At 43.7% G+C, this 18,239-nt stretch overlaps 1 protein-coding gene across 2 annotated transcripts in view; it reads right to left on the reverse strand.

The window, feature by feature from the left end:
- The window catches only part of LOC137562738 (3',5'-cyclic-AMP phosphodiesterase 4B-like), an 810,374-nt gene that overhangs the window by 775,178 nt on the left and 16,957 nt on the right, over window positions 1-18,239 (reverse strand). Inside the window, exon 2 of one of the 2 annotated variants that reach the window (XM_068274386.1) lies at window positions 11,002-11,106. The exons of the other annotated variant lie outside the window; for it this stretch is intronic. The gene's annotated coding sequence lies outside the window, so the exon portion shown is untranslated. The remainder of the gene's footprint in view (window positions 1-11,001; window positions 11,107-18,239) is intronic. 2 annotated transcript variants of the gene reach the window in all.

Raw genomic sequence — 18,239 nt, forward strand, 5'->3', positions numbered from 1 at the left:
GCCTGGGGGTGACTACAGAAATTGAACTCAGGTGTGAAAAACCACAGTTAAGCTATTTTTTTTAACAAGGGGGGCAATCACTTTTTCACATAGGGGCCATGTAGATTTGGAGTTTTTTTTTCACGAAATAAAAACCATCATTTAAAACTGCATTTTGTGTTCAATTATGTTATCTTTGACTAATAGTTAACGGTTTTTGTTGAGCAGAAACATTTAAGCGTGACAAATATGCAAAAGAATAAGAAATCAGGAAGGGGGCAAATAGTTTTTCACACCACTGTAAATGTGGAGTCTTAGGATGACCTATCTTTAAAAAGTTGGAAAACTTATCAATTGTCCCTAGGCTAACAGCTTTTTCCAATAGATTGTTGATCTTCCGTCTAATGTCTGGTAGAGGGTGGCAGGGTAGTGAGGAGTAAGTAGAAACATCACTGAGTTGCCTCATTGCTTCCCCCAGATAATCTGAGGTGTCCATCACTACCACTGTGCTACCTTTGTTGGCAGGTTTGATTGTAATTGTGGTCTTTGTCAACAATTCCTTAATTGTGTGAGAAAACGCAGAAAAGCCGCCGCATATGCCAAGAGCGAGGCGGCTGATTCCGCGTCCAAAGCGGCGGTTTGCACGCATGGACACGCGTCTGGTAGTATGGTGGAATGCGGAAAAGCCGCCGCATGTCCTGACAGCAAAGCGGTTTGCATGCAGCAGCGTGCGCTTGGTGTGGCTGGGTCTGTTAGTGCACATAGGCAGATGGAGAGCTATGCGCGCGTGGGCCTGAACTCAGGACCTTTATACCAGCAGGGGAAGTGTCAGCTGATCAGGAAGATCAGCTGATTCCTGCAGGACTCATGATTGGCTGAATGGCTCGGGCGGGGCGGCAGAGTCCAGCAACTATATATTCTGCTGCTTGTCAGTTGCTGGTTGTCTGCCATTGCTAACACTTGCGTGAAGGCACTCAGACCTTAGCTAGACCCGACAGTGGGCCAGAACCAGCTGGAGCTGGGAATCCACACTGAGTCAGATTCTTGATAGCTTAAAGTACTAATTGAATTGTATTATTTGTTAGACCAGTTCCAGGGTGTTGAGATCAAGGCCCTCACATCCAAGACTAGGGAACTGTATTATCATTTATGTTATACTCCAGACTAGTTCCAGGGTGTTGTGAATACGGACCTCACACCCCAGACTAGGTTTGTGTTATTACTGTGTTACGTTAGCCCAGTTCAGGGCAAAACTTTACATATTAGCAGCAGGGCTTCCCAGCCTTGGTCCCTCGCTGAGGGGTCCACAGGCTACAGGAATATCACCCACCGCTCAGGGGTGAATTCCTCAGGAGTATAGGCCACCAGCTCCTCTGGTGGACTTTACTCAGAGTTGTTACTGTTGCATCAAACACTTATACTCTCTCAGGTGTCTAGAGGTTAGACATATCTGATTATTGACGATTCCGCAGATCCTCAATAAATCGGGTATATCTGTATTCTTGGGGATACTGCGGATCGCCAAGGATCAGATTCTCTCTCTGGTTGCTGACACCGATCGTTACACAGTGCTTGTCTCTCCATTGAGGTTGAATTATGATGAATTTTTAAACCCGTATAGTTAGAGCGCAAAAGTTCACTCACTTCTCCTTATACTTTATTGATGAAAACATCAATAACTTGACATGAAGGAGGGTTACATTTACTGGGCAGCCTCAAGATCATATCACCCAGTCTGAGCATACTGGGGTCTACATTCTCAAAACTGGTTGCCGAAGCAACAAAGCGACATTGTGAAAAATAATGTTTAAGTTTGATGCGACGGAAGAACCATTGTAGTTCAATCTTTATCTCACACAAAATATCTACAGCCAACAACGGAGCTGCTCAACTCTTCCACGCAGTGGAATTACTCTGCAATCCTTCCTGCCTAAAAGCCCCAACCACATTCTCCAGGGAAAGGTGTAAAGAATTCTCTGCCTTCTTCACAAACAAGGTGTCTGCCATCCATGTCAGCATTACACCAACAAGATCAATTGACCACTGGACTTTGCATATGCCTACTACCGTACCACCATGGCAAGTCTAACACTGAGTGAAGAAGATTTTGGAATGCTCGTTCAAAGTCTCCGCCCCACTACCTGCGACCTGGATCCTGGCCCAACTGGATCCTTAATGCAGTGCCCAGAGCTGATCAGGCCAGCACTTCACAAAATAACTCAGTGCTCCTTGCAAAGTGGACTTTACCCAGAAGAACTAAAGAAAGCAATCATAAAACCCCCCCTGAAGAAACCATCACTAGATCCTGATTCTGTAACAAACTACAGACCTGTGGCAAACTTACCATTCCTATCAAAAGTTATCGAGAAAGCAGTCGCCAACCAGCTAGAAGCCAGGCTTACAGATAACATTTTTGATATTTTTCAGTCAGGATTCAGGAAACGGTACAGCACTGCAATGGCATTAGTCCGAGTAATGAATGATCTACTTACTGCAAGGGACAAGGTTGATTTCTCAATTCTGATTCTTCTTGATTTGTCTGCAGCATTTGATACTGTGGATCATGAAATACTAATCCAGCGACTGAAGAATTACTGTTGCCTTAGGGTTACTGTTCTTAGCTGGTTTCAGACCTTCCTATCTGGCAGGACACAGCAAGTATGTCTGGACACACACTACTCTAATCCAGTGCCACTTGCCTATGGAATCCCACAGGGTTCTGTGCTATAACCATTACTCTTTGCAGTCTACATGCTCCCACTGGGCAAAATAATCCAGAACTATGGTCTAAGATACCATTGTTATGCAGATGACAACTGTATCTGTCCAAGCCTGGCACCCAAGACCCATCAGCATCCATAAATGTGTGTCTAGTGGAATTACAAAATTGGATGAACACCAGCTGGCTGAGGCTGAACTCTGAGAAAACAGAGGTGTTGGTGGTAGGTGGTCCACACATGATGGATAAAGTTCAAAATGCTCACCACCTCAAACTAGCAATTGAGGGAGATACCGTACAGTATAAAAAGACTCTGTGCGAAACCTTGGGGTGATCCTGGATGGAAATCTAAAACTCAGACAGCAGGTGACAGCTGTCGTCAAGTCTTCCTTCTTTCATCTAAGAAATATAGCAAGAATCAAACACCTTATCCCAGCTGAAGACCTACCTGCCCTGGTTCATGCATTTGTATCCTCCCGCTTAGACTACTGCAATGCCCTGTTCATCAGATCTACAGATAAGGTTCTGCGCCCCTAACAACTAGTACATAATGCCTCAACCAGACTCCTAGCCAATGCCCCCCGCAGCTCACATCACCCCAGTACTGCAAACTCTTCACTGGTTGCCAGTAAAATGGAGAATCAATTTTAAGATCTGCCTGCTGACATTCAAGGCTCTAAACCACATGGGACCCAAATATATAGCGGATCTATTGGAACTTTATGCCCCTCCACGCACCCTTCGCTCTGCCAACAAGATGAATCTGGTTATTCCCAGGATACACTTAACATGTGGTGCTCGGGCCTCTTCCTATGCAGCCCCTACTCTAAGAAACGCACTTCTCTGGACAGCTTTAACCACTTGACGACCGCAGTGTTAACCCTCCCTAACGACCAAGCTCATTTTTGCAGCACTGGGCTGTGCAGGCTTTTCAGCCTCCTGCATCGGACTCACTTTTTTTGTCCCTAAGGGGACATGCCGCCTGAGGTGTCCGATCGCTGTGGCCGTTTTTCGGTTTTTTCTCAGCCTCTATGAGGCTCTCTCTCCCTCCCCCCCCCCCCCCCCGTAATCTTTATGGAACAGGACGGCGATCCGTCCTGTTCTACCTCTCATAGGCATCAGCCTATGAGAGGACGGCGCTACGCTATCAGAGGCCGGGGATCGCCGATCTCGTACAGCGCTGGCGGGGACCGCAGCGATGTACAGTTGTAAACAAAGGGGATTTCTTTCCCCTTTCGTTTACAAACAGCCTGCTAGCCGCGATCGGCGGCTAGCATGCTAATCACGGAACAGGAACGATTGTGGCCGGTCCCTGGGAAACTGCAGCCCCAGGACTTGACGCCAATCAGCGTTAGGTGGTCCTGGGGCTGCTGTGACGGCCATCGGCATTAGGGGGTCCCCAGATGGTTAAAAAAAAAAAAAAAAAAAAAAAGCTAAAAATTCACCTCTTTTCCCGAGCCTTTGAGACTGCATAGTGCAGGGTCACAGCTCTTTGAGTTCCCAGGGAGAAAAGCGCTATAAAAATATTATTGTTATTTGTATGTGTTTTTAATTTTAAGATTTAACAACTAGTTATAACTATAAAGAGGGAGGCCTGTGGATAGTCCAGAGGCTTTCCGTGTCCTCCTTGCTTTCACAGTTACTGTGCATGGACTCAACATATCTGCCAAGTTTCTCACCTTCTATGAGTGCAGCCGTAATACACATGTGCGAGTAAGGCTGTACCTGCACAGTGAGCCAAAGACGCTCCATCCATGAGTGGCTCCATGCTACTGCACAGTTGTAGTGGGCATGATTTCTATCAAAAATAAGGTCCCAGGCAGGGTCAGCAGTCTAGAGGAGGACACGGAAAGTCTTTGGAGGATCCAGAGGCTTCCCTTTTCATAGGGAAGTCGCTTTTTTAATCACGTGCACCTCGGGTTCACTTTAAAAGTACAGGAAGAGTTAAAAGTAGTAGTTATCTATCGAATAAGCTTGTCGAATACAGTTCAGGTTCATGAAAAGTAAATTGAACCCAAAAGAGTGTGAAAGAGTGAGTAATAATTTTATGATGCCCAGTATTTTTTTTTATTAAATTAGATAGCACTATTCATTAAAACCTTTGCACCTTTGCACGGCGGCGGCTGCTCTGCGGTGGCGGCGCTGGAAGTGCTCCCGCTCTCTCTCCGTGTCAGAGCGGTCAGCTGTTTGGGGTGAGAATATATCGGCACCTGGTCCTGGGGGGGAGAGGGGGGGTCGGGCAGACATAGGCATGCTCTGCATGCTCAGCAGTATCTGATATGCGGCTTTGCGTCCGGAGCTTGGGGAAAAGGCTACATAGTTAAAAAATTAGATTGATTTTTAACTTCTGCATTGCCTTTTTGGATCACTTAAAAAGTTAATAAAACATTGCAATAGAGATTTAAATTTCATTTTTGGGGCTAACAGTTACTCTTTAACCTTCAAGAGAGCTATTAGCAACCATCACTCTGAATAGCTTTCACTAAGGGCTGGTTCAGACGGACGTCTGCGTAGCGTCGCGTCTGGGGGCGTTGCGGCGGCTGAGCGGTCAGGCTTTCAGTAGCCTTCGGTCGCGTCGTGATGCTGTTGCGGTTTTTTTTTCCCGTAGGGGAACATTAGCCGTCGCGGTTGGCCGCTCCCTGGAAGCTACATGTTGCTTCCAGGGGCAGCCCGAACGCTCGCGAAAATCGGGACCCGAACGCCGCGTTCGGGTAAAAGCGCGCAAAAGCTTGGTGTAAACGCTCTCATTCACTTGAATGGGAGCGTTTACCGCGACGGTCCGAACGCTTGCGGTAAACGCTCCGCAAGCGTCCGTCTGAACCAGCCCTAACTCTGCAACAACAAGTCTGCTTCCCATTTTCCAGGTGGAGCCATTCTTGTGGTTATCTGGCAGCCAGACAAACAGCTTGTCAGTATCTGTAGGAGCACCTTGAACTCTGGCAAGTCAACACAATAGAAAGGTCTGGCTGAAATGAAATTTTACTGAACTGTAACATCAGCAACACTGGCCTTTCCTTCAAACCATTTATCTACGGAGCAGTGAGTCCCGGGAGTGACAAAGTCAGCTGCTTCTAACAGCATATTTGCTGGGATCCTTCCAGATAAATTATGTTTCACGTCCCATCTTCACAAAATAAATAAAATAAAAATAGAAAAACACAAATAAAAGAAATCCTCTAAGCTCTAACTGTCCCTAAGGTGGTCACATACCAATAATACATGAGCTATATGGTCAATAAATGATGTGGTGCAGAGTGTACCTCAGAAAGCATGGTGTGTGTTAGGATGAGAACATGAGACTGGTAATTAAAGTGCTACTGAGAAAAAAACATTTTAAAATCGGATTCCCAGGAAAGTAATACATTCTAACCTCAATCCCTTACCTACTTAGGAAAAACAAACTTTATAAATTAAAGAAGAACTCCAGCCTAAACAAACATACTGTCATTAAGTTACAGCAGTTATGATAATGCAAATAGAAAGGTAATATAATCTCTTACCCACACGGTTTTAAAAGAACAGGCAAATGTTTGAAAGTTTGATTTCATGAAGGCAGCCATCTTTTTGGTTGAAAGGAGGTGACAGGGAGCATGAGACACAGTTCCAACTGTCCTGTGTCCTGAGCACCTCTCCCAGTTGCTAGGCAATGTGAACAACAACATAGGAAATCCCATCATGCTCTGCACAGCATCAGGGAAAAAAAGCCTTGGCTTTTTCTTTGATGGGTGGAGCTTAGATAAAATGCAAAAGCTTACCAATTTGGTAAGAAAAACAAAGTTCTGATGCTGTGAAACTGTTAAAGAAACACCAAGCCTTTTCAGTGCTGCTGAGTAGATTTTTAGTCCGGAGGTTCACTTTAAGCAGGGTTCCCCAACCCTGTCCTCAAGGCCCACCAACCATGCATGTTTTGTATAAATCCACACAGGTAGTTAATCAGCTCTGCTGACACATTACTTAACTCACCTGTGATTGTGTGTGGTTTCCTGCAAAACATGTACGGTGGGTGGGCCTGGAGGACAGGGTTGGGGAACTCAGGAAGATACATGTCACATTGGCCTCAATTCACTAAGCTTTAACAAACACTTTATCAAACGTTTGACAATTTACCTCATGGGTAAAATCTAATTTTGAATTCACTAAGGCGTTATAGATTTATTGAACATTTTATCGATAAAACATTCGATATATCTATAACACCTTCGTGAATTCAAAATTAGATTACCCATGAGGTAAATTATCAAACGTTTGATAAAACGTTAAGAAAAAGTGAATTGAGGCCATTATGAGACAAACAAGCGTATGTTCGGTCCCAAGCCAACATAGAATGAACGTGGTCTTTTAGTTTTTTTTTTGTGTGTGTGCGCAGAGTCTAAGTGGCCATGAGTTTTCACAAGAGTGCCCTGCAAGGGATGATGGACATTGTTGCATAGTGCCCACCAGGTTGCACTCCAGGTAAACCATAACAATCGTTTGGAGAACAAGTGACACTGCGTTGTGGAGTTTGTAGCCAAACGCAAGCACAGGGTAAAGAGCAGGCTGCAGACGATTGGTTGGGTTACAGGCAAAAGGGTCAGTACTGTTTTAAGAATTATATAATAAGCTTTATATTTAAATAAGTATATTAGAAGCCCTGTATGTTGTAATAAGCCCTAAATTGCTGAAGGCTCTCACAGGTCTGTGTTAGTGTCAATTTGACCTAGCTTATGTCTGGGAAAGTTCCGAGACATTAGCAGAGAACACTTTATCAGAAATGCGTCATGAATGACATTGTTTAGTCTCGATGTCTGGGGCAAAAAAGTCAACCAGCAGACAAGATGGCTGGTGACGTCCATTTTTAATCAGCTGCGTTAGAAATGACCTAATCAGAATTTATAAACAATATTATTTAGGTATTCAAAACATGATAAAGCATTGACGCATGGAAGCTTTAGCCAATCAGAACCTGGGATCCAGGGAAATTCCAGATTAGGCAGCCATATTGCATCCTATCACTATAAAAGTAGGAGCTGAAAGCTCATAGTTTGCAGAAACCCAACAATCTCCTGAGAAGACACATGAAGCAGAAGCTACCTTCCCACAAGTGGTTCTAGATGCTGAAGAGATGACAGAGAAGGGGTAATATGCTTAAAGAGGAACTGTAACATAAAAATATCCCCTGGGGGGTACTCACCTCGGGTGGGGGAAGCCTCCGGATCCTAATGAGGCTTCCCACGCCGTCCTCCATCCGTCAGGGGTCTCGCTGCAGCCCTCCGTGGAGTCCGGGCAGCGGTGACGTCATTATTTACCTTCCTGGCTCCTGCGCAGGCGCTCTGACGGCTGTCGGCTCCGAACTACACGGAAATACCCGATCGCCGTCGGGTCCGCTCTACTGCGCAGGCGCAAGTTTCCTGCGCCTGCGCAGTAGAGCGGACCCGAATGAGATCGGGTATTTCCGTGTAGTTCGGAATGGAAAGCCGCCACAGCGCCCCCGCTGGAGCCAGCAAAGGTAAATATTGAAATGACAGTCGGCACAGTCGCCGGCTGTTCGGAGGGCTGCGGAGAGACCCCCGTGGGACAGAGGACGGCGTGGGAAGCCTCATTAGGATCCGGAGGCTTCCCCCACCCGAGGTGAGTACCCCCCAGGGGATGTTTTGAATGTTACAGAGTCTCTTTAATATTCTGGCGATTTACTTGATTAATTTTTCAGCATTAAGTTTTGTTAAGATGTTAGCAAGAAGATTTTTTAGAAGCTATTTTTTATGCTATTTCTTTAAAAAGATTACACAGCTACTAGATACACAGCTATTAATACAGATGAGACTACTTTTGCTCTTATTCTACATAACACAATTCTTATATTCTTTTTGAATGTACTTAGAAAAGTGATGATCGCTTGGCTCTAAAGCCTTGATGAGATGGAATACTGTTAGAAGGAAACACTACTTGGAACGGTTCATATTCTGTATATATGCTGTATGATAAGCAAATACAATTTTTTATATTAAATCAAATACTGAGTGCTTTGATTCATTTCAAGGTACACCGTCAATCTATAATTACGGTTATAGAGGGTTCAGACCCCGCTATGCTGGATTTATATGAGAGCAATGCTTTAAGGCAGGGGTCTCAAACTCGCGGCCCATTTGCAGCCCTTGATACAATATTTTGTGGCCCTCGCCGGCAAAAGCTTCCTTATAGTTCGCTTCAGTGCTCCCAAGTAATCCGCCGCATCCTCGCCGCTAAACGAGGGCTGCAGAGCCCCCAAATCGCCCGGGGGGCAATCCGCCATCATCTCCTGGAAGGGGCAGAGCTTTCAGCTTCATCTCTGCCCCTCCTGACCTTAATCGCCGCCTCTCCCCGCCCCTCTCTGTGAAGGAAGAGTGAGAGGGGCGGGCAGAGGCGGCGATGCGCAGCGATTGTGAAATTCCTTATGCGGCCCAGCCTCATCCTGACTTTGCGTCTTGCGGCCCCCAGGTAAATTGAGTTTGAGACCCCTGCTTTAAGGGCTGGTCCTTTACTGAGTTAGCAATCATAAAAAGGCAAGAACCGCTCAGGTTTTTGACAAAGTACTATGCGCTAACCCAAGTTGAAAGAACCATCAGCACCAGCTGCAGGGAGTGACTGGCATGTATAAGCCAAGGCCTTTGTTTGAAAGCAAACTTTTGCGTGCCATGCATGCACAGACACTCTTTTGAGAACATACTTTGACAGAATTTCAAGCACACATACAAGGCATAACACGCCAAAATAATCTTAAAAAAAGGTCATGACCTGCAGGGAGCGCTCTTACTCACAGGACGCCGGGCTAAGAGGCGGTGAGTATGACACCAGAAGATGGGGTGGAATGATCCAAAATGAAGAAACAGGAGGGGACAGTACGGCATGTTTCTGCCACTGCGCAATCCTCTATTCTAGATGTACAGATGATCACACTAGAATAGTGGCTGGATGGTGTACTGGTTAAGGGCTCTGCCTCTGACACAGGAGACCTGGATTCGAATCTCGGCTCTGCCTGTTCAGTAAGCCAGTAATTCAGTAAGGAGTTCTTTGGGCAAGACTCCCTAACACTGCTACTGCCTACTGAGTGCGCTCTAGTGGCTGCCTCGCAAGCGCTTTGAGTCCGACAGGAGAAAAGCGCTATACAAAAAAAAGGTATTAATAATAATAATAATAATAATAATAATATTATTATTATTATTATTGCTACATGCATGGCCATACCCACTGCAAGTAAATGGCAAACAAATCCTGATATTCTTGAAAATGGAGTTCAGGAATCATTACAGGTGTATAATTTGTATTAAAGAAGAATTTATCAAACTATTACATAGATGTATCCCCCAAGTTATACCAGTTATTGCAACACATTTTTAAACATGCATTTTCCTTTGCTTACAATATTTTTTGAAAGATCATAGGAATCCGCCTTTTTTGCTCCTGAAAAGTTAGTGTGTCATGGTCCCAGTAGAAATGACCTTGCAGAAGGTGTTTCTAACTCCTGCTCCAGACTCCTGCTGCACTAACACAAATACAGAAGTTTTCCCAAGCATAGTTTATGGTTTTTCATGAAAAATAAAAATAAATGACTTTACCCTCTGAGTCCATCAGTAAAGCTAGCTGCTTCCGTAATAAACTAACTAATTCAGATATTACTGTGAATTGTGAAAATGACTGAAGACAGAGTCCAAACCCTATTCAGAAGGTTGTTTTTTTTTTTGTTTTTTTTTGCTGAAGGAGATATAGACAGACAGTAATCAAGTACAAATGTTATTTCTTTTAAAATAGGATCTGTAAGGAAGACCAAAAAAGTGCCCCTATGGGGTACTTACCTAGGGAGGTGGAAGCCTCTGGATCCTGATGAAAATCCGCCAACAATCCCGTACGAGCCAAGCCCAATTGGATATGCTCTACTTCACAGGTGCGCGGTGTCTGCACCTGCGCAGTAGAGCGCATCTAATCGAGCTCGGCTATTTCTGCCTGAGCCTGAAGAAAAAAACGCTACTGAGCCTGTGCAAGGCTCACACAGGATTGTTATGAACCTTGAGCCCTGGCGGATCTTTGGTGGCTGACAACACTGGAACAGAGGAGGACGGGGGAAAGCTTCATTAGGATCTAGAGGCTTTCTCCCCCTGAGGAGAATGTAAAGCTTATATGTATGTGTTTACATGCCTTTTAAAATTTACCATGTTTTGTGATGTCGTCCTTTTAATCCAAGTCTATTGACACTTCATAAATTTCTCCTTTAAGGAAGGCAATGCTATTATTTAAACTCTAAACTGAGCATTTGTGCAGGTGTGCCTTAGTGAATGACGCAAAGGTATCACCTGATTGGCAGATCTTCATGTTTAAAAACCGAAGCACTCTTCTGCAGAAGCATTTCAGCAGTTTATCACTATGTGGACATCTTCGAATTTAACCTAATGTGAATCCTACAAGATGAAGAGGGAAAAGTGTAATTCATCTGCAATTATTGATTGCTATAAGCATCAGTTCTATCAGTTTGCCATTAAATGTAAATGTAAAGCTTTGCCGCTTTACAAATGCACTTCATGAATATCACATGACCTAGTGGGCTTTTGTTGTCTTAGTTTGTATATTGCCAAAGAGGTTGTCCCCACATCAAAAATTATAATTCAAATAAAAGGATTGCATTGGTCACAGGGATTTTATATTATATACCTAGTATGAAAAAGGTAATTTGTTTTTGGTTTATAAATCATGATTCAAAATCATACACATTTACACACAAACACATTTCATTGGTGACTGTCAGTCCAGAGACCATACCTCCCAACAATTTGAGATAAGAAAGAGGGACACTCTAAAAAAAGGACCATTGTCGCGAAAATTAGAAAATATACAGGATCTTCTAAAAAAATTAGCATATTGTGATAAAGTTCATTATTTTCTGTAATGTACTGATAAACAGACTTTCATATATTTTAGATTCAAATACACACAACTGAAGTAGTTCAAGCCTTTTATTGTTTTAATATTGATGATTTTGGCATACAGCTCATGAAAACCCAAATTTCCTATCAAAAAATAAGCATATTTCATCCGCCCAATAAAAGAAAAGTGTTTTTAAAACAAAGAAAGTCAACCTTCAAATAATTATGTTCAGTTATGCACTCAATATTGGTCGGGAATCCTTTTGCAGAAATGACAGCTTCAATGCGGCGTGGCATGGAGGCAATCAGCCTGTGGCACTGATCAGGTGTTATGGAGGCCCAGGATGCTTCGATAGCAGCCTTAAAGTGAACCTCCGGACTATAAATCAACTTTCAGCACTGAAAAGGCCTGGTTTTTCTTTAAAGGAGAACTGTAGTGAGAGGTATATGGAGGCTGCCATATTTATTTCCTTTTAAGCAATACCAGTTGCCTGGCTATTCAGCTAATCCTCTGCCTCTAATACTTTCAGCCATAGGCCCTGAACAAGCATGCAGCAGATCAGGTGTTTCTGACAAATTTAGACAGATATGACAAGATTAGCTGCATGCTTGTTTCTGGTGTGATTCAGACACTTCTTTAGGCAAATAGACCATCAGGGCTGCCAGGCAACTGGTATTGCTTAAAAGGAAATAAATATGGCAGCCTCCATATCCCTCTCACTACAGTTCTCCTTTAACAGCTTCACAGCATCAGAACTTTGTTTCTCTTATCCAAGTCTCATTTTTAGCTGCACAGAAGAAAACTGCCCGGGCTTTTTTCCCCTGATGCTGTGCAAAGCATGATGGGATTTCTGATATTGTTGCTCTCGTTCTGCTGTTTTGGTGCAAATTTTTTTTTACATTTTAAATTTGACATTTGAAGCCTAGCGTGTGCAGCTGGGAGAGGTTATCAGGACACAGGACAGTTGGAACTGTGTCTCATGCTCCCTGTCACATCCTTTCAACCAAAAAGATGGCTGCCCCCATGACAAAGATGGCAGCCCCCATGAATCACAAACATGTGCCTGTTCTTTTAAAACAGGGTGGAGAAAAATTATATGACCTATCTAGTCTAATGAACATAACTAATGTAACTTAATGACAGTATGTTTGTTTAGGCTGAAGTTCTCCTTTAAGCTCATCCAGAGCGTTGGGTCTTGCGTCTCTCAACTTTCTCTTCACAATATCCCACAGATTCTCTCTGGGGTTCAGGTCAGGAGAGTTGGCAGGCCAATTGAGCACAGTAATACCATGGTCAGTAAATCATTTACCAGTGGTTTTGGCAATGTGTGCAGGTGCCAGGTCGTGCTGAAAAATGAAATCTTCATCTCCATAAAGCTTTTCAGCAGATGGAAGCATGAACCCACTTTTGAACCAAAAACAGCGGCAGAAGCGCCTGACCTGGGCTACAGAGAAGCAGCACTGGACTGTTGCTCAGTGGTCCAAAGTACTTTTTTCAAATGAAAGCAACTTTTACATGTCATTTGGAAATCAAGGTGCCAGAGCCTGGAGGAAGACTGAGGAGAGGGAAATGCCAAAATGCCTAAAGTCCAGTGTCAAGTACCCACAGTCAGTGATGGTCTGAGGTGCCATGTCTGCTGCTGGTGTTGGTCCACTGTGTTTTATGAAGGGCAGGATCAATGCAGCTAGCTATCAGGAGATTTGCGAGCACTTCATGCTTCCATCTGCTGAAAAGCTTTATGGAGATGAAGATTTCATTTTTCAGCACGACTTGGCACCTGCTCACAGTGCCAAAACCACTGGTAAATGGTTTACTGACCATGGTATTACTGTGCTCAATTGGCCTGTCAACTCTCCTGACCTGAACCCCATAGAGAATCTGTGGGATATTGTGAAGAGAAAGTTAAGAGACGCAAGACCCAACACTCTGGATGAGCTTAAGGCCGCTATCGAAGCATCCTGGCCTCCATAACACCTGAGCAGTGCCACGAGCTGATTGCCTCCATGCCACGCCGCATTGAAGCAGTCATTTCTGCAAAAGGATTCCCGACCAAGTATTGAGTGCATAACTGAACATAATTATTTGAAGGTTGACTGTTTTAAAAACACTTTTCTTTTATTGGGCGGATGAAATATGCTAATTTTCTGAGATAGGAAATTTGGGTTTTCATGAGCTGTATGCCAAAATCATCAATATTAAAACAATAAAAGTCTTGAACTACTTCAGTTGTGTGTATTTGAATCTAAAACATATGAAAGTCTAAATGTTTATCAGTACATTACAGAAAATAATGAACTTTATCACAATATGCTAATTTTGAGAAGATCCTGTAAACATATACATATAAAAAGTAAAATTTTTTCCAGAGTATAATGAGCCATAAATTACTTTACTCCTACGTTGCCGTCACTTGCAGTAAGTAGAAGAAATCTGACAAAACCTACAGATTTTGAACTAGTACCATCTCCCCATGGGAGGTTCTCAGGGTTTTCTTTATATTCAAAAGCACTTAGGCCTAGTGCACACCGGAGCGTTTCCGCTGCGGTTTGCGATCTGCTTGCGGGTGCGGATCAGCTAGGGTAATGTATTTCAATGGGCTGGTGCACACCAGAGCGGGAGGCGTTTTGCAGAAACGCATACTCCCGGGCTGCTGCAGATTTTGGATTGCGGATGCGTTTCTGCCTCAATGTTAAGTATAGGAAAACCGCAAACCGCTCTGAAAAACGGCACTTCAGAGCGGTTTGCCAGGCGGTTTTTGTTACAGTAGCTGTTCAGTAACAGCTTTACTGTAACAATGCATGAAATCTACTACACCAAATCCGCAAAATGCTAGCTGAAACGCTACAGAAAAAGAAGAAAAAGCGTTTCAAAATCTGCTAGCATTTTGCGGATCTGCTAGTGGTTTTTGGTGTGCACCAGGCCTAAGTGAATGGCAGTTGCTCTGTCCAACTGCCAAAAAAGTGTGCAGCGAGCAGGGAGGCTGGTCAGCATCTTTGTAGAAATCTTTTTTAGGGCTCGTTTCCACTATTGCGGTGCGGAAACGCCTGGATTCCACCGCTGATGAAATCGCTTGCAAATGCAATTCCCCATGCGTTTTTTGCCGCGACTTCACATAGGTGAGGGTATATGCGATTTTAACCATGTCACTGCCTGTGTGAATTTACATTGGTACCTATGCGAATTCGTGGCAAAAAACACATGGGGAAACTGCATGCGATTTCCCTATTAAACACATTGCATGCATTCCACTCGCAGGCAAATTCTGCGGCTCTTTTGTGCGTTTTTTCACCGCTGAAAAAAAAGGCACCTCAACAACGCTACAGTGGAAACAGGCCCATCCACTTGCATTACATGTGCGAATCCGCATGCGTTGGACGCATGCGGATTCGCGATAGTGGAAACGAGCCCTTAGGGAGTGTTTTTATAAAGAATAAAGGCCATGCTGAGAATCCCCTATGGAGAGATAGACTAGCCCAAAGCCTGTCGGTTCTGTCAGATTTCTACTACCTACTGTAAGAGACAGCAACATAGGAGAAAAGTAATTTATGGCTGGAAGAAACATACTTATTTGAATGTTTTTACATATATTTTAAGATTTTGGTGACACTGTTTCGTTAAAGTGGACCCAAACTAAAAATACAAGATTTCAGAAATAAAATCTATTTTCTAAATTATAATAATAAATAGCAGCCTTTTTTCAGCTGCACGATGACAAATATAAAATATTTTACATTTATTGGAGGAACCCCTCCCTTCCATTCAGATTGCCGGCAAATAATCCGGCAAACTGGTGGAGTAGATGGTGTCCAGCAAAGGAGGAATTGCTAATGGCTGCCCCCAGTATAACCCTAGTTATGCAAAGAGGAGGGTGAAAAGCAGAACCTGAAATGATCATAGGCTTGAAGGAGTGTTTATTTATCTTTGTATGTGTCAGAGTGGTGCAACTAAATATTTTGAATTAAAAAATGTTTGGTTTGGGTCCGCTTTAAGACGTGCTCTAGCCACACCTCTAACCACGCCCCTCATCAGGCATATCACAAAAATTTCAGAAGCGAAACATTTAATTTTATCATTCAAACCACTACTGGTCATCTCTTTTATCAGTAGTTTTTCTTTCATTTTAACATTTGAAAAAACAAAATAAATCATTTTAAGTGATGGGAATAATGTTTAGAGTCAGTTAAACATTTTTTTCATTAGAAAAATACATATACTTACATAGATCAGTACATCAGTCCTGAAAGAGGGACAAATGGGAAAGACAGAGAGACTTGGATCCCAAAGAGGGATTGTCCCCATGAAAGAGGGACAGTTGGAAGCTGTGACAGAGACCATGGTCTCAATTCACTAAGCTTAATTCCTGTCGTTAATAACATTTCTAGAGTTATCACCATGGTGATGAGGCATGTAGCATTCAGGAAACACTTTACCTCAGGCAAACCTTAAGATAACTTCAATTCTTAAAATAACTCCAGAATTCTAAAGTTAAAGACAGGCTGTTACCTGCGTGCGAAAATAACTACAGAGGAGGTAACTTAAGGAATGAAGAGATAAGATAACGCTCTCACTGTGTGGTGGTAAGTTTTCTCTTGCCTTATCTCCAGCATGATCTTAGTGAATTGAGGCCAATGATTCTCTTCAAGGTTACGTAAAGGGGCCCATACACTCAGCCGATTAGCGGCCGATTGATCGCAAATCGATTGCCCGATCGATTTGCGGCTGATTTCGCGCGATTTCAATCGATCTGACATGCTGGAAAATCTAGGTCGATCTGATGAGATTGCTTATCAATTTCAATTTGGACCTAATGGAAATCTGATGGCAAAAAAATGCCATCAGATCGATTTTCAATAGATTTCATACTGAAATCTATTGGAAATCTGTTCCTAGTAAAAAATGTTCCTAAACACATCAGATAGATCAGAAAATCTATCTGATGATCTATCTGCTGCTAATCTAACGAGTGTATGGCCACCTTAAGACAAATTGTGACACCTGATTACTTTACAGAAAAAGCAAGGTTAGTACTGGCTGGTTGAGCAATGACCTACCACTCTTAGGGCTCATTTCCACTACTGCAGAAATTAGGCCGAATCCGCAGTTTCCCCGCAGGCAAATCGGGTGGAAATTCTGCCATAGGGGATAATGCCACAGCCGTCCGAATCGCCTGCCATACCGATTCGGACGACATTGCAGCATTTTTCCGCCCAAGTGGCAGTGAACCCCATAGCCGTGCATGGCCCAGCTTCCGGGATTCAGTTCTTTTTCTTTTCAGTTCAGTTCTTTTGCGAGTATGCAATTCTGCGTACTCGCACAACAGGAAGTGCTGCGGCTGGTGGAAACTGGCCCTTAGGGCTTGTTCACACTAGAGGCGTTTTATGATTTATTTTTTTAAGCGCTGGTAATTTTCAAAATCACCCTGAAAGCGCTTGTGCAATGATTCTCTAGAAGAGAGTTCACATCAGAGTGGTGCGTTTCCGATTCGCTCAGCAGAGCCCTGCCTGTGCCATTTTTGAGGAGATTCTGCCTCAATGGAAGGTATAGGCAAAACGCTCACCAAATCGCTTTGTGCAGTGACTGGGTTCGCGATAAAAAAAAAAAAAAAAAAAGGTACAGGCAGCGCTTTGCTGAGCGGATCGGAAATGAACTGCTCATATATGAGCTCTCTTGTAATTTTGAAAATTGCCTGCGCTTGAAAAAGGGCAAAAAGGCACTTAGTGTGAAAACACACTAAAACACACACACACACACACACACACACACACACACACACACACACACACACACACACCAGATCGGACATGTTCAAAATAATTTATCTGGCAATAAATCTGGCAGAAACTCTCACTGTGTGTACCAGGCATAAGGCACCAATTTGTTGTCAATGCCAGTCAAGATCATTCTCTGCCTTGCCAGAGTCTGCCACGACTTCCAGCCACTTCAGACGGCAGTCCTTAAAGGTGTGCACACATCTTATAGGAAACATCAGGCAAGCTAGGGAAAAGGAGATGTACTTATCCGGCCCTTCCTCCAGCCCCTGGCAGCCGCTATATCCCTCGCCGTAGCTCCGGGGTCCCAGGATCCGCTCCAGACCAAGTGGAGGCGATTGACAGCGGCGCTCGCGCAGGCCAAGTGGATGCCGCCCCAAAGCTGCGGCGAGGGATATTGCAGCTGCCAGGGGCTGGAGGAAGCCCTGGGTAAGTAAATCTCATTTTACCTAGCTTGCCTGAGGTTTCCTTTAAACACTTAAGCCTAGATCCGGACCAATATTTTTGTCCAGATAGGCACAGCTAAAGAGGAGCCGTTAGGTATAAGGTCTCAGAGAAAATAAACACATATATCAGTAGCTAAATATTGGCTGTACTTACATTACATATGCATTTCACTGTCCACGTTTGGATTTCACAGAATTTGTATATAGTATATGCAGAGATAGATGCTCCTGACAGCTCATGGCAGGCTCCATGTTTTTCTGTCAAATGTGTCGTCATGTCCTGCCTGCTTCCTGATCACAGATAAGCTCGTACTTGAACAACACAGTGTGCAGTGAATATTAATGAGCCATGTGGCTAGGAACAATAGCTGACTCCTGCAGTGTACTCTGCCCGGAGATTTATCAGTGCTACGCGCTGGACTGATTACAAGCTGCTTTAACGTCTCATTAGCAGCC

This window comes from Hyperolius riggenbachi, chromosome 3 (assembly GCF_040937935.1).
Source record: "Hyperolius riggenbachi isolate aHypRig1 chromosome 3, aHypRig1.pri, whole genome shotgun sequence".
Lineage (NCBI taxonomy): Eukaryota > Metazoa > Chordata > Amphibia > Anura > Hyperoliidae > Hyperolius > Hyperolius riggenbachi.